The 15,685-nt window shown below is 50.5% G+C and overlaps 1 protein-coding gene across 1 annotated transcript in view; it reads right to left on the reverse strand.

The window, feature by feature from the left end:
* Positions 1-13,434, reverse strand: part of BRINP1 (BMP/retinoic acid inducible neural specific 1) — a 199,191-nt gene extending 185,757 nt beyond the window's left edge. Inside the window, exon 1 of the mRNA XM_060251015.1 lies at positions 13,243-13,434. The gene's annotated coding sequence lies outside the window, so the exon portion shown is untranslated. The remainder of the gene's footprint in view (positions 1-13,242) is intronic.
* Positions 13,435-15,685: the final 2,251 nt, after the last annotated feature.

The raw sequence follows: 15,685 nt of genomic DNA on the forward strand, positions 1-15,685 counted from the left end.
TTGCATGAGAACTGACAGCATTTGAAATTTTTACATATAATTGCTTGCCTCATCTAGTAATTTAAATTTCTGTTGTTTTTGCAGGGTTGACACGATTCCCAAGCAACTGTATACATTTAACTGGTATTCTGTTGCCCTCTGATCAGAGACACCCCCCCCCCAAAAAAAAAAAATTTGAAATGTGAAAGGAAAATAATTAAAGCGGAACAGTGGCAGGCGATTTGAAGACTCTAAAACTCTGGATCAAACTGAATGTAAAAACACCCTAAGTGTTTTACCAAGTGTGCCGACAAAAAAGAGGGGAGACTGTATGCCGCTCTGAGCGTAGGGTGGGGTATAAATCCAATATCATCATTATCATCGAAAGTACCAGCGCACTGCTTCCCTTTTATCCCTCTCCTCCCTCCCGCATCTATCCATATAAGAAGGTGGCCCTCCTTGAGAAAGTCAGGTCCCTTGGAGGCAGAGGGCTTCAAAGAAGGTTATTCTGCTAAGGTTACCAATTCTGTAAGACAACTGGAGATGAGAAACCCAAGCTCAGAACCCAGTTCAGCCTGGAAGTTCACTGAGGCTGCCGTCACGCTGGAGATGCTACAGCAAGATATTCATAACCTGGCTGTTTGTTTGTTTTTTTCAGACAGAAGAGCTGACTTGCAAAAGGTTTCTGGAGCATCACAACAGTGCAATAGTTAGCAATGCGTGACTCCAGGCAAAGTGACCCTGATTCATTTGCTTTCTCTCTCTCTCTCAGCCACATGTACTTCGCTGGGTTGTTGTGAATGGATGGGAATGACGTACGCAGCTCTTCGCTTGGACGACGAAATCCTAACTGAAACAGGGAAAATGTTGCAACGGGAGATGTTTGGCCTGCTGAATTTTCACCCATCTGGTAAAGCTTCAACAGTCCTGCCAGGGAAATGGCTGGCTAAGCCATTTTCTGGAATAATATATTTCAATTCTGTTCCCTTCTCAAGGGAATAAAGCCCTGAATTTTCATACTCATTTTTAAGGGAATGGTCCTACCACTCTGATGCATTTCCAAATGGCAGACAGTTCTGAAGGCACCAGTGAATTCTCAAGTGTGTGGAAACCTAGAAATCTTCAGAACATTTTGAAGGCCTCTATTTCTACACATTAACATCCCATCCAAGAAGCTCAGAGGAGCATGCAAGGGTAGCCCCTCCTCCATTCAATCTTCACAGCAACCTTGTAAACTGGCTTAGGCTAAGAGAGTACAACTGGCACAAGGTATTGTTACCAACCTCCAGGAAGGGCTTGGAATTCTCCCAGAAGTACAGCTGATCCCCAGACTACAAAGCTTTGATCCCCTGGAGGAAGTGGCACCTTTGAAGTGTGGACTCTAGGGCATCAAATCCCTGCAGAATAGGGCTGCCACGCCCCCAGTCTGAGCAAGGATTCCCCCACCCGAGAGGTTCCCAACCTGCCAGTCCACATTGGGCTGGGGGGAGGAACCTCCCCCGACATCACCAGTGCAATTACATCACCTGGAAGTGATGTCATCACGCTGGTGACATCACACGGGGACCGCTCTAGGGATTTCTGGGAAGATTCTATGGTTTCCCCCGGATGCCCTAGCCATTTGGGAGGGGAAACTCTATGGTACAATAGGTACCATAGAGTTTCCCCCTCCCAAATGGCTAGAGCATCCGGGAAAACAACAGCGTTTTCCCGGAATCGCCTAAAGCAATTGCCACGCAATGTCGCCGGCGTGATGATGCCACTTCTAGGCGAGTCCCCCGCTGGGGGCTTAAAGGTACTTGGCAACCCTACTGCAGAAGTCCCTCCCCATCACAAACTCCACCCTACATAGGCACTGTCCTGAAACCCCCCGCTCCCCAAGGATTTCCCAAACTGGAGCTGGCAATCTTAGCCCAAGGTCACCCAGTGAGTCTTCACACCAAACAATTCATGTCTCTTTGGACTTCCTCATCACCACAGGTATTTTTGTTTACAGAAAATCAAATCTCACCCACTTGGAAAAGTATCTAGAAGAAATATTTAGCAAGCAAAAAGAACTTAACGAAGCCGCCTTACATCAGACTAGATCATAGGCCCACCTAGGGTCTGCTGTTTAACTGGTAGCAAATCAATGGTGGAGAAAGGTTTTCCCTAGCATCTGCTTTCTGAGGCCCTTCAAGAACTAGTAACACCTGGAGGATCAAACCCATGACCTTCAGCAGACAACACAGGGGTTTGTGCCACTAAGCCACAGCTTGTCCCAGGGTTGCCAAGTCCAATTAAAGAAATATCTGGGGACTTTGGAGGTGGAGCCAGGAGACATTGGAGGTGGAGCCAGGAGCAAGGTTGTGACAAGCATAATTGAATTCCAGTGGGAGTTCCATTACATTTAAAGAGACTGCACACCTTTTAAATGCCTTCCCTCCTTTGGAAATAATGGATAGGGGCACCTTCTTTTGGGGCTCATAGATTTGGATCCCCTGTTTCAATCTTTTTGAAACTTGGGGGGTATTTTGAGGAGAGGCACTGGATGCTACGTTGCAGATTTGGTGCCTCTACCTCAAAAACAGCCCCCCCCCCGAGCCCCAGATACCTGCAGATCAATTATCCATTATACCTTATGGGAATTGATCTCCATAGGGAATAATGGAGCACCCAGCCGACATCCCCCCCCCCTGTTTTCTGATGACCCTGAAGTGGGGGGAGGCCCTCCAAATTGCGGGATCTCCTGCTTCCACCTGGGGATTGGCAACTCTAACCTGTCCACATTAAAATATGACCCTTTGGACCCTCAGTGACTCTTCTGAGTCTCAAGCAGAGAAAAATCTTTCCCAGCACTTGCTTCTTCAGATCTTGTCACTAGAGATTCCAGAGAATAGAGGAAATGTCCCTTTATCACATCAAAAAAGAACAAGCAAACAGAGTCCAAATTTTAGCCTCTCCTCTTCTCTCCTTGCTTCTCCACGGTCTAGTTGTTGGCATGGATTTCCTCTTTGCTCATTAGCTCCAGTAGCTATATAACAGCTGCTCCAGCTTCTTTGCCCTCTCTCGTTGCCTCAGTGCAAGAAGACGCGGTGACCTTCAAGACACTGGAGGGAGGGAGATGGGTACAATCAAGCCCAGCAGGAACTCATTTGCATATTAGGCCATGCCCCCTGGCATCACCATTGTTTCACACAGGGCTTTTTTGTAGAAAAAGCCGAGCAGGAACTCATTTGCATATTAGGCCACACACCCTGACACCAAGAAGATTATATTGGATTTATATCCCACCCTCCACTCCGAATCTCAGTCTCAGAGCGGCTCACAATCTCCTTTATCTTCTTCCCCCACAATAGACACCCTGTGAGGTGGGTGGGGCTGAGAGGACTCTCACAGCAGCTGCCCTTTCAAGGACAACCTCTGCCAGAGCTATGGCTGACCCATTCCAGCAGCTGCAAGTGGAGGAGTGGGGAATTAAACCCAGTTCTCCCAGATAAAAGTCCACACACTTCACCACTACACCAAGCCAGCTGGAACTGCATTCCTGTGTGTTCCAGCTCAACAAAAAAAGCTCTACACTGAAGCGATTTTGGGGAAGGTTTTGTAGAAACAGAGCAACCTAGCTTGCTGTCTGCAGTGTTAAGGCCTGGGTTGGGCGCACTGCCTTCCCTGTAAACCTTTTTATGCGCTACACAGAAATACTCAATGAGACTTGTCTCCTCCAGGGCTTTTTTTGTAGCAGGAACTCCTTTGCATATTAGGCTACTCACCCCTGATGTAGCCAATCCTATGAGAGCTTACAGGGCTCTTAGTATAGGGCCTACTGTAAGTTCTTGGAGGATTGGCTACATCGGGGGTGTGGCCTAATATGCAAAGAGATTCCTGCTATAAAAAAAGCCCTGGTCTCCTCTATCCATCTCAGTAGGACAAGTCGTCAGAAATAAACAGTTTTCATCTGGATACTTGGAATCTGCCTGGAGGATGTCTTTGCTTGCTTGCAGTCCTGCACCTTGCAGAGCAAAATGTGGAATGAGCTTTCATAAAACATCAATGTGACCAAGATCAGTCTTGTCTTCTCCAACGGGCAGTGGCTCTCCAGTCAAGACCTTTCACATCACATACTACTTGTTCCTTATCACTGGAGATGCTGGGATCACTTGAATCTGGGATCTTCTGCATGCAAAGCTGATGCTCCAGTCTTGAACCAGCACCTTCTCCCCATTATCGCTAAATGTTCCTCTTTGCTCAGTAGCCTTGGTTGTGACTAATCAAAGAAGATCTCGGCAGTGCTGTTCTTCTACATGGAGGCCCCTCCTCACTGCCTAGGAAGAATAGCCCATTTCTTCTTCGTTATCTTGGTGTGAGAGAGGGACTGTGGTTTGGTGGTAGAGCATCTGACTGGCAGGCTGAAGGTCCAGACTTCAATCTCCAGCACCTCCAGTTAAATTGATCAGGCAGTAGGTGATGTGAAAGACTTCTGCCTGAGACTCTAGACCAGGGGTGTCAAACATACAGCCCGGGGGCTGAATCAGGTCCCCAGAGGGCTCCTATCAGGCCCCCAAACAACTGTCTCCTGTCTGCTTTCTTCTCCCTCTCTCTTGATTCCTTCTGCATAACAGTGTGCTTTGCAAGGCTTGCTCAACTGCATAGGAGCAACAGAGCAAAACCTGTTTTTTTTCCAATGGCTGAGCCTGCTCCTTTGGGGAGGAAGGTGGGAAGGCAGAGCTTGTTTTCCCAGGCTCTCTCAATTGCACAGCAGAGCTACTGAGCCAAGCCTATCTTCCTTCTATTGGCTGAGGCTCCTCCTCCTCCTGGCCCCCAGGGAAGGAAGGACAGAGCCACAGCTTCCTTGCCGCATCCCCTAGATCCCATGGGAAAAATACAAAGAAAGCACCTTTAAGACCAATGAGTGCTAATGTTTTAAGCATGATTGTGTTTATGTCCTTTATAAAGTCTATATCTCTGCTACCTAATCTTAAATAGGAATACACACAGTCTGGCCCAACATGGCCCAGCCCAACCAGACACAGCCTGGCCCTACAAGGTCTCATTTATGTCAGATCCGGTCCTCATAACAAATGAGTTTGACACCCCTGCTCTAGACAGCCACTTCTAGTCTGAGCAGACAGTAGGGGTGGAATTCTAGCAGGAGTTCCTTTGCATATTAGGCCACATACCTGTAATGTAGCCAATCCTCCAAGAGCTTACAAAAGGAGCCCTGTGAGCTCTTGGAGGATTGGCTACATCAGGGGGTGTGGCTTAACATGCAAAGGAGCTCCTGCTAGAATTCCACCCCAGGAGACAGTATTGACTTTGAGTGACCAAATGGTCTGATTCCATATAAGACATCTTCATGAGTTTCATTTGCTCATATGTACCTGTCCCTGTTAACATCCATGGCCATGATTGATCAGTATTTGTGCCCATTCTGGGTGCCTTCCTAAATCGGTTTAGCATAAGCCACTAGAGTTTTTGTTCTTCAGGGATCAGCTCCTTCCTTCAGGGCTCTGGCAGCAAAACCTCCAGGCTGAAAGTGGTGCGTGCATCATGCCTGCAACGTGCACGCATACAAAACACTCATGCATGAATGTCCCTGTGCCGTACGGAACCCAGCCTACCATTTCACAAACTGAATTGCAGCTGCTGCGGCATATTTGGAACCGTGAGGTCATATGATTACACAGTGTTGTTGTTCGGAGTGTATATTTAACCAAAAGAACAAACATTATTTGGCTTTTAAACACATGGAAGGCATGCAATTGCCGAGTCAATGAATATCCCCTGCAACAGATGGAGGAGAGAATTCAGCACTACTTATCTGGAAGAGGGTTGATTTTTAATTCCACATCCCTGCTGTTTTGACCCCCCCCCCAAAGTCTCCCCTTTGTTTTTACTTCTCTCCTACGCAAACAGAACATCAGGATGCCTTCTTTTCACCCAATGCCCTGTTTCCTCATCCCAAATATTCTCTGTAAAGGGCACCTCACCCCCCCCCACACACACACCCAGTGTTATCTCTGCACCAATAAACCAGCACGCTAGGTCTATGTATAGACGCTATACATCAGAATTTAAATAACACGTCAACGGCATGCCAAAAGTGAACGGTGCACATACGCAGAACACAATTGAACCCACCAACTGTGAAAAGCAGAGAACTAAATACACTGACATGAATATGAAAAAAAGGGAATAAAATAGGGAATATTTGCTCCACTTTAGAGAAAGGTTTGTGCAGTGATTTTTGGTATGTTAACTGGGATGTTAAACTGTGTCCTGTTGCCGGCGGTTAAACATTGGAGGGTTATGCAATTCAATCCAAGATGATCATCTCTGATTCTTCTGAAGGGCCAGAACCTCTCTGGCTGCACTAGCTTCAACCCAAGGATCCAACAACATTTGCTAATGTTTCTACCTTTTTTGCATTCTCCTTATGGCAACCAGACACTTGAGGAGATCTCCTGTAGCTTTAAAGAGTGCAATCCTTAACAGCATTACACTCTTCAAAGTCCACTTTAGTCGATGGGCTTAGAAAAGTATAACACTGTTTGGAATTGCATGCTAAGAGCAGCAGAGAAGATGGTTGGGTTTTTTTTGGCTGGCTGAGATTTTCTTGCCCCTAAGTGACGAGTTGCTAGCACTTGCCAAACATCCCTTTTCAGGAAGAACAGTCCAAGGGACCAGTCCTCCCTCGCTTCCTGGCGTTTACGAGAGAAAACTTAATTTTGCTCCAGCTCTCCGAAAAGAGAAAGACAAACACCACAGCGTCGGCGAGCACACAGCATCCAACGAGTTCTCATTCCAAAAAGAGGCTGAATTTATGAGCAAACCCGGCAGGCCAAGCCAAGCTCAACTGAGTAGCCCACCTCCACGGTCACTATGGCTACCGGGAGCTTCACAGGAAATCGGGGAGTGAAGGAGCTGCCAGATCGCAGCGGAGAAGATCACCGAGTGTCTGAGATCACGGGGCTCAAATCTGTTTGTTCAGTAGCCCCTTCGTTGAGTCTTTGATGGGTTTAATCTCCTACCACGGGCAAGTCTTTCCTTTCCAGGAAAAGTGTCACCTGCCAATTTCTGCAAATCCTGCTTCTTTTCAAAGCATGAGAGCCAGCCAGGCTGGGTTTCTTGAACACATACGTGTGAAGCTGCCTTGTACTGAATGAGACTATCAATCCATCAAAGTCAGTATTGTCTACTCAGACCGGCAGGCGCTCCTCAGGACCTTCAGTCAAGGTCCTTCTCTTCACCTGCCCCCTAATCCTTTTCATTGGAGATACCTGGGACTGAACTTGGGACCTTTTACATGCCAAGCAGATGCTCTGCCATAGAGCCACCGCTCCCATCCGCTTCTCACTTGCTGGCAACCCAGAGAGACAGGAACCTTCCAGGGAAGTCTTAGCAAGGCTACCTTCCAACGTGGTTACAAGGAGGAAATTAAATCAGCCCAATACATTTTCGGGGAAGCCATTTTTAGCAGGGAAACTCTCGCTTGAGCAAAGAGTCCATCACTTCCAGTCTTGGGTCCGGCAAAGTGGTTTCAGATGGAAAGGTGTTCAGTTGCTGTCTCCGTAAATGTTTAGCCCTTTTGAAGAATACAATCCCTGTCTTGTAACCAGGCCTTTAATTCAGCAGGAGCTCCCAGGAACGCAGCTCCTGAACCTTTCTGAGGGTTCCCCCTCCTCCTCCCCAGCTCCCTATCTTGTCCACTGAATAGTAGGTGCAGCTGCATAACAATCCCTGGATTAGGAGAGCAGGCAGCCAGCCAGCCACCAGGGGCTTTGTCACACCCCCGGCAGCCCTCATTAACCCCTGGAGAAGCCCACACCATTCTTTCTCCACCTCTTATGTGATTTTGGGTGGCTTGTTGGCTTTTTGACTGGGGGGTGGTGATGGCCAAGGAGAGCCCCGGGTGAGGGAGGCCTGCTTGGGCTGGCTGGATCTCTAGCCAGCCCAAGCAGGCCTCACTCGCCTGGAGGTCTCCTTTCTTGTGCTGGGTTGCTTTTGGCTGGTGGGAGAGCAACATATGCTAATGATTTATGCTAACGAGCTCCATCACCTATTTTTTTCCCCTACAAAATGACCCCTGCTTGTAACTACACTTTTAACAGGCATCTTTAATATATACGTGTGAACGTCTCTGACACAGACTCCGTCTCCTTCCCCTTCTGTGCGGATGGGGTCTTTTTGTGCATGTGTGCATGTGTGGGGGGGATGTTATTTAGACCCTGCCAAGCCAAGTATTACACATTGCCAGCTCTCAACCCAAGGGGAGCCGGATTGCTTCAGAGCACCACCGGCCTCCGTGAATCCTTCTCTGGACCCCAGAAGTGGAGTCGGAGCTCCCCCTTCTGGGAGACACAGTCTCTTCTTGGGATGAGTTTCTCGACCGGCAAGGCAAGAACCCAGCAGGACCGTCTGGTCGGGGTTGCCAAAAAGAAGGTGCTCGAGGACACACGCTTTTCGACAGACGCTCGTGTGATCTTATCAGGCAATTAGGGACATGTTTGTTTCGTGCATTTCTCTACCTGGCAGTCCTCCCCGTGACAAATCTGAGATTTTTCTCCCTGGTGCGTTACCGCAGCCCTCCGGCAAGTTATATACCTCCTTCCCCTGTTTATTAAGACATTTGAAGGGCCTGCTGTCAAGCCCCGGTTGGCTCGCCTCCCCGGTCCCCCTATGTTTTCTGCTGAACTGACATGTCTACTCCTCTTGTGCCAAGATCGGTACAGATTCCCAGAGGCAAGGTCTCTAACGACACTGAAGCACAGCCCCAATCTGCTGCACCCTGCTTCCTCGGTTTTTAAAGGGAGTCCCCCACCTTTTCTGCTCATCCCTTAATGCTCTTCCTAAACATCTGCAAATGTGTTCAGTGGTCATCAGCATAAGAACATGAATGTGTTCTTGGGGGGGGCACTGTGAGAGGGCTTCTAGTCCCACTGGTGGACCTCCTGATGGCACCTGGGGTTTTTGGCCACTGTGTGACACAAAGTGTTGGACTGGATGGGCCACTGGCCTGATCCAACATGGCTTCTCTTATGTTCTTATGAGAAGTCATGTTGGATCAGGCCAATGGCCCATCCAGTCCAACACTTTGTGTCATGCAGTGGCCAAAAAAACCCAGGTGCCATCAGTGGGGCCAGGACACTAGAAGCCCTCCCACTGTGCCCCCCCCACAAGAATACAGAGCATCGCTGTCCCAGACAGAGAGTTCCAACAATACACTGTGGCTGATAGCCACTGATGGACCTCTGCTCCAGATGTATATCCAATCCCATAAGAGCTTGTCTTGAACCGACTCCAGAAAGACATCCCAGCATTACATCCTCAAAGGGAAAGAACAGGAAAGAAAAAAGAAACAAGGTGGCAGTGGGGGCTTGAACCAAAGCCAGTACTAAGCTATCCTCTGCTATGAGCAGCATTTTTCATGCTGCCGTCTCCCCGAAGTCAGAAATTTCAGCCGGGCAGTCATCTGGCTTCCTTAAATCCTTGCCTAAGGGGATTATACAGTCTCTTAAGTAGGCCTCTGCAAGGGAAGCCGGCATCTTAAATGGGTGATATTGTCTTTAGGCCTGTGAGTGTCAAACCACACAAGGGGGGGGGGGATCAAGTCTGAGCCCACTTGTAGGACCGAAGCATCTTCCAAGGGATGCGCATTTGCATCGCCTGCATCCTCCGTGCCAGTTACTCATGAGCACATGCCTTGGATCGCTCCTGGGTTAAGTCATGTGGCATGGGTGTCCAGGCAAACAACACATCTCCCTACAGAAGCCTTCTAGCATCACACGCCCCCACACACACCCCAATTCACCCACCTCACCCTCTCTCCCCAGACATGCTGCTCTCCATGACACAGAGATGGTGGTTTTGGTTTTTTTTCCCCCACCGGGCAAACACATCCTTGCACCATGACATGAATATATGAGCTCTTGCTCAGTCAGAGAGGCACCGGAATCGATGCCTCTTGGCTTACACGCCCCTTCCTCTCTGGATCCTCTTGCAAAACAACACCAAGACGTTGCCTCTCGATTGTTGCTTTCAGACAAGCACATCGCCCTGCCCTGCTGGCAAAACCAGCTCAGTTTGGAGGAATGTGATGACGGATGATCCAGCTCCACAGTGCATGCAACCCTGTTTCCAAAGGTGCTTCCAAACATACACCCTTCCACATGCACCACACACACACACACACACCAGAATGCACAAACACCAGACTCTCTCCCTCTCCTTCTCTTCCTCTACAGCCGATCCCAGCCCTTCCCCTGGACAGCAGAACTTTATCCCTCTCACCCAAACCCAGAAGGAGGCTTGGTGGACAGACCCTCTTCTTTCCTGCTGTTGCAGCCCCTTCCTAATCGCCTGCCTTCCCCGCGAGGAAGGAAGGAAGGAAGGAAGGAAGGAAGGAAGGAAGGAAGGAAGGAAGGAAGGAAGGAAGGAAGGATTGGCTGAGTCCTGAGCACACACGAAGTGCAGTAAAAGGGGGAGGGGGGAGACTGTGTGCAAAGCGTTTTTCTGCTGAGTGGCAAAGAGCTTTCCCAGTCAGATAAGCTCCCGGTCGATGCCGGAGGCACACACCAAACCGGGGACGCTTTTAGGGATGAGGTGGACTCGCTGAGAGAGGGAAGGCAAGCCCCTGGCTTCCTGCAATTTCATTTGCCCAGAGGGAGAAAGCAGATGGGCTGGGGGGGGGGGTCCTGCAGCAGCGATGCCTCTCTATGTGGAGGAAGCAGCTAGGCATGTGTCAGAGCAAGGTGGGAGACTGAATCAGGAGAGGTGTCAAGTCACAGGCTCCCGAAAAGAAAGAATTGTGTGTGTGTGTGTGATATTTGTATATGGCAGAGGCTCTGCTTGCCTGGATGGATGACTGAGGCGGTGGGCAGGGGGTGGTGGGAGGTGGAGACGAGCAGGGACAAGCCCGTCTTCCTGGCGTTGGTGTAAAGTACAGAGAAAGGAGCATGCAAACTTTGGAAATCTGCATCTATGTGCTGACACCAGAGTGGTATACAAAGAGAACCTTGCAAAAGCAAGCTGGCAGATTGTGTGTGTGTGTGTGTGTGTCTGGGGGGAGAATAACTGGGGGAGCATTCTGTAGGAACCGGGTGCTACAGTGTTCTAGCATGCACATGAATGGCAGAGCACGTCTGGGTGCTGGGAGTTAATAAACATCCAAGCCATGGGGGGGGGGGGTGCGTACACGGATGGCTGTACAAGACAGCAAAAAAAAAATCTCATACGCGAGGAGACGGCACAGCTCTCTCTGCTTGCTCCTTCTGAAGCGCATATGTGAAGCAAGAAGGCAGCACGTCTCATCCTACACATCATCACCAGCTCCCGGTTGTGCCGAAGAAACCTCAGGAAACACCACCTGCACGTCCTGAAAGCCACCTTCATGTGGGTCTTGCAGGAGGCAGGAAGAAAGGGGTGCCGAGTGAAGCGGGCAAATGTCCATGCATTTGCGTCCAGCCCTTGCAGTGCAGGATTGTCCATGTGAGTTGGTGGGTATGTGCCTACCTGCGAGCAAGAGAGAGAGAGAGCTGGGGGGGGTTCTGTGTATTGATCTCTGTGCCAGAAAGAGAAATGCATCAGCGTGCGTTTGTGTGCGTGTGTTTGCGCATGCAAAGCGGGATGCTAGTCCAGGAGTGGGATGCCAGCCCGGGTTCTTCCAGCTTCCATTCCTTGCAGGGCTTCCTTCCTTCCTCTCTGCCTAACTCTCCCCAAAAGCTGCTTAACTTCCATTAAAACAGCATCCCTCCCCCCACCCCTCCTCGAATGGGGCACCATCTAGCCCCACCCTGCTCCATCCTCTTGCCTCCAGCTGCCAATCAGAAGAACAAACCCTTGCATGAAGGGAGGGGGGGAGCAGGGCGAGGGTGTTTTTTTGCTGCCTTTCCTCTACCTGATGTGTTTGGGAAGAGGCACCCAGACGCCCCGCACCCCCCCCCCTCCTGCTTCAAACACCCAGCACAAACTGCCCCTTCTCCACTTTCTCTTTCCTTTCTCTCTTCCCTGTTTTCCATGCAGGTATATTTTCCCGGCTGCACCTTTCAGCAAAGGGGACCAGGGTCAAATCTCCCCTCCAGAAGGCTGCCTTAGGGTTGGAGAGTTGAGCAGGGATCTCCAAATGTGCCTTGGCTTATCCTCCCCTCCACTTTGGCGCTTTACCTCCTCCATTCCCCCCCCCACACATATTATTGATTTCTCTCTCTCTCTCTTGCTCTAGTACATTTCCTCCCATTCCTCTCCCATGGGGAGGGGGGGGAAATAATCCGCACCACAGCCAAGGATTTAAAGTGACAACCTTCTGGCTTGTCCGTTGCCAAAACACAACAGGGGCAGTGTATTAAGCAAAAAAAGAAGAAGAGGACGCCATCTCCTTGGGGACTGCCCCCCCTCCCTTCCCTGGACTCGATTAGACTCCGTCTTGATCGATCTCTCCTGGCATGCACAGAGCCCCTGGAAGCGGGGTGGGGGTGGGGGGGTAAGGGAGAGGAAGGGGGCTCTGCAGCCCTCCAGCCAAGCAGTCCGGGGAGCCTGCCTCCAGCAAGTTACGTGCTTGCAATGCATGAAACGCTTCTCTCCCCCCCCCCCACACACATACACTAAAGAGAGATCCACACAACGCCAGTCTCTCCCCCTTTCTTTCGCTTCTTTTTTTCAAACCCGCACCCCACCCGAGGGGGGGGGGGTGAGAAAGAAATATCCAAGGCACCAGCAGAATCCCGACAGCTCCAATCTTAAGAAGGGGCAGGAGGGGGGAAAAAAAAACCCCAAAATCGACACGTATCTTGGCGCGGGGCTGGGGTGGGGAGCGAGAGCTCGAGCTCGCCCGCGCTGCAAGCACCGAGGTACACACAAGCGCAGACATATCCGTGTACACACATGCACACAGGCATGCACACGACTTAACCGTTTGTTGGCCAAGGAGAAGGAAAAGGGGAACGGCTGAAGAACCCCTCTGGGTTGCTGTTGTTGGGGAATGAGATGTGATCGTGGGGTGGGGGGGGATGGATTGGGGCGCAAAGGCTGGATTGGGGCCCAAAGGATGGATGGATGGATAGATAGATAGATAGATAGATAGATAGATAGATAGATAGATAGATAGATAGATAGATAGATAGATAGATAGATAGATAGATAGATGGTGGGTGAATGGATGGATGGGATGGGTAACTGGCTGGCTCAGGGGTGGCTTCCTGCGGGCTATGGGCCCCTGAGGACGAGGTAGCGGCGGTGGCGGGGGGCTTGCCGGAGCCGAGCCCGCCTTCCCCCCGTCCGCATGCTTACCGGCTGTTAATGCTCGTCCGCGAGGGAGACGCGGCGGCCGGGGCTTCTCATTCGGCGCGGCGGGAACTTGTGCGAGCCCCTCTGGACGCCGAGCGCATAGTGGGCGCTGCTCCGCTGATGCTGCAGGCGTGGGCAGGCTGGGGCTCCGGCAGTCCTTTTCATGCTCAGGCAGCGACTCCTCGCCCTCGCGCCCGGGTTGCAGCAGGCATGCGGGGCGGCGAGGGAGAAGCCGGCAGCGCGAAAGGGAGGAGGGGAAAGGGATTCCAAGAGGCTGCCGTCGCGCTCTCCTCTGCGCTCCCAGGTCGTGATTTTTCCCCCCGCCGGGTCCCCTCCTCGCACGCCCAGTTCCACGCGCTCGCTCGGGCTCCTGCACCCCCAGTCTCCGGGCGCGCGGCTTGCCTCCGATGAATCAGTTCGCAGCCATCGAGGGGGGGAGAAGGCAGAGGAAGGCGCCCGAGCCAGCCGGGGAGAGCGCGGAAGGCTGGAGCAGGAAGGCAGGGGAGGGGGGGCGCGGAGGCGAGCGCTCGCAATGAGTAAAGGCTGCGCGAGAGCCGCCGGGGGGCGGGGCTCCGGGGAGGAGGCGGGGCCGGGGGCGGGGCCGACGGCTTGGAAGAAAGTGGGGCGCGGGAAAGGCTGGAGAGCGCCTTGGCTCGGCGGGGGAGAGGCGAGGAAGAGGAGGCTGGGCAGGGCGGGACGGAGGCGGGGGGTGGGGAGGTGGAGATCGGAGCGGAGGGTTTGGGGGGGGTTAGGAGGGGGGATAGAAGGCTGTTGAGGAAAGGCGGGGGTCAAGAGCCGGATTTTGGTGGGGGGGGCTGAAGAGGGGGCAGTTGGGAAGAAGGGAGAGATCAAGCGGAGTTGGGGGAGTTGGAGATTGGCTGGAAAATGTTGGTCGTGGTGGATAGTTAGTGGATGTCACAGGGTCATGGATATCCCTCCCTCCTTCCTATCCATCCATCCAATATTTATATATTATCCATACATGTTCGTCTGTCTGTCTGTCTGTCTATCTATCTATCTTGTATAATCTCTCATCTGTGTATCTCTTGCTCTCTCTCTCTCTCTCATCATCATCATCAATCATTTATCATTTATCCATCTATCTATTTGTCTCTTTGATCTTGCTCTTTCTCTCTTTCATCATCATCACTTATCATCTATCTATCTATCTATCTATCTATCTATCTATCTATCTATCTATCTTGTATAATCTCTCATCTATGTATTTCTTGCTCTCTCTCTCATCATCATCAATCATTTATCATTTATCCATCTATCTATTTGTCTCTTTGATCTTGCTCTTTTTCTCTTTCATCATCATTACTTATCATCCATCTATCTATCTATCTATCTATCTATCCATCATCTATCTATCTATCTATCTATCTATCTATCTATCTATCTATCTATCTATCTATCTATCTATCTATCTATCTATCATCTACCTACCTACCATCTATCCATCCATTATCTATCATCCGTCTACCCTGTCTCGCTTCTGTTAATGACTCACTCTACACTTGCTGTGCTGTGCCAGTTAACCTCCCATCCTATCGTGTGTGGAGGTGTGGGGGTGCCTGTGTGAATCCATCCATCCCGTCTCCCTGCCCTTCTCTCCCCAACTTGGTCTCCTCTCCCACTCTCACGATTTCTCCCACCTCCCAGGCAGTTTCTCACTCCTCAGTCTGTCCATCCACCCAGCTCTCTGCTTGCGTGTTCTCTTAGTCATCCACCCAGATTGCATTCTCTTGGCATACACAGCACCCTCCTAGATGTCTCTCACAGCCTACCTTTATAGCAGTAAGTCATTCTGCCTTTCTGGATGTCTTTAACTGCATTCCTCAAAGGGGGAGGAAGGGCTAGAATGTGTTTCAAGGCCCTTTGGTTCCAGTGGGAAAGTGGCTGGGAGAGACAGGATGTCCTTTTGATGGCTGTGTCAACTTTGATGGGACCTAGCATAAAAGAGAGGGCCAGAGAAGAAATGTTAGTGGCTGGGCAGGTGGGAAGAAGAGCTGAAGGCTATTGTCTTTTTTCCAGTTCCACAGAGTACACGACAGGTCTAGTGCATTGCCACTGTACCTACCTCAGAACCTTGAGCTGGAGCATCTCTCTGTAGATATAAATAGGTCCTTCAATAGCTATTTGCTGTGCTCTAAGCTCAAGAAAATTGCTGTGCTCTTGAGAAACCGGCCAAGCGCTGCCAAAACATTTGTCACCACGATCAGTAGGAAGCTGTTGGAGCCACTGGAGAGGTCTTTCAGTACCATGGATAGCTCCGAGAGGGTGTGGTGACTGGTGAGAGCAAATGTTCATCTAACCTATCCTCATCTAATGGAAATCTCTCTATAAATCTACAAAACTACACACTGGTACATTTTCCTCCTGTCTTGATGCCTGGTCAGACTGTTATCTAGCCCAGAAATCTTTCTCAGCGGATCTCTTCCCA

Source organism: Heteronotia binoei, chromosome 12, assembly GCF_032191835.1.
Source record: "Heteronotia binoei isolate CCM8104 ecotype False Entrance Well chromosome 12, APGP_CSIRO_Hbin_v1, whole genome shotgun sequence".
Lineage (NCBI taxonomy): Eukaryota > Metazoa > Chordata > Lepidosauria > Squamata > Gekkonidae > Heteronotia > Heteronotia binoei.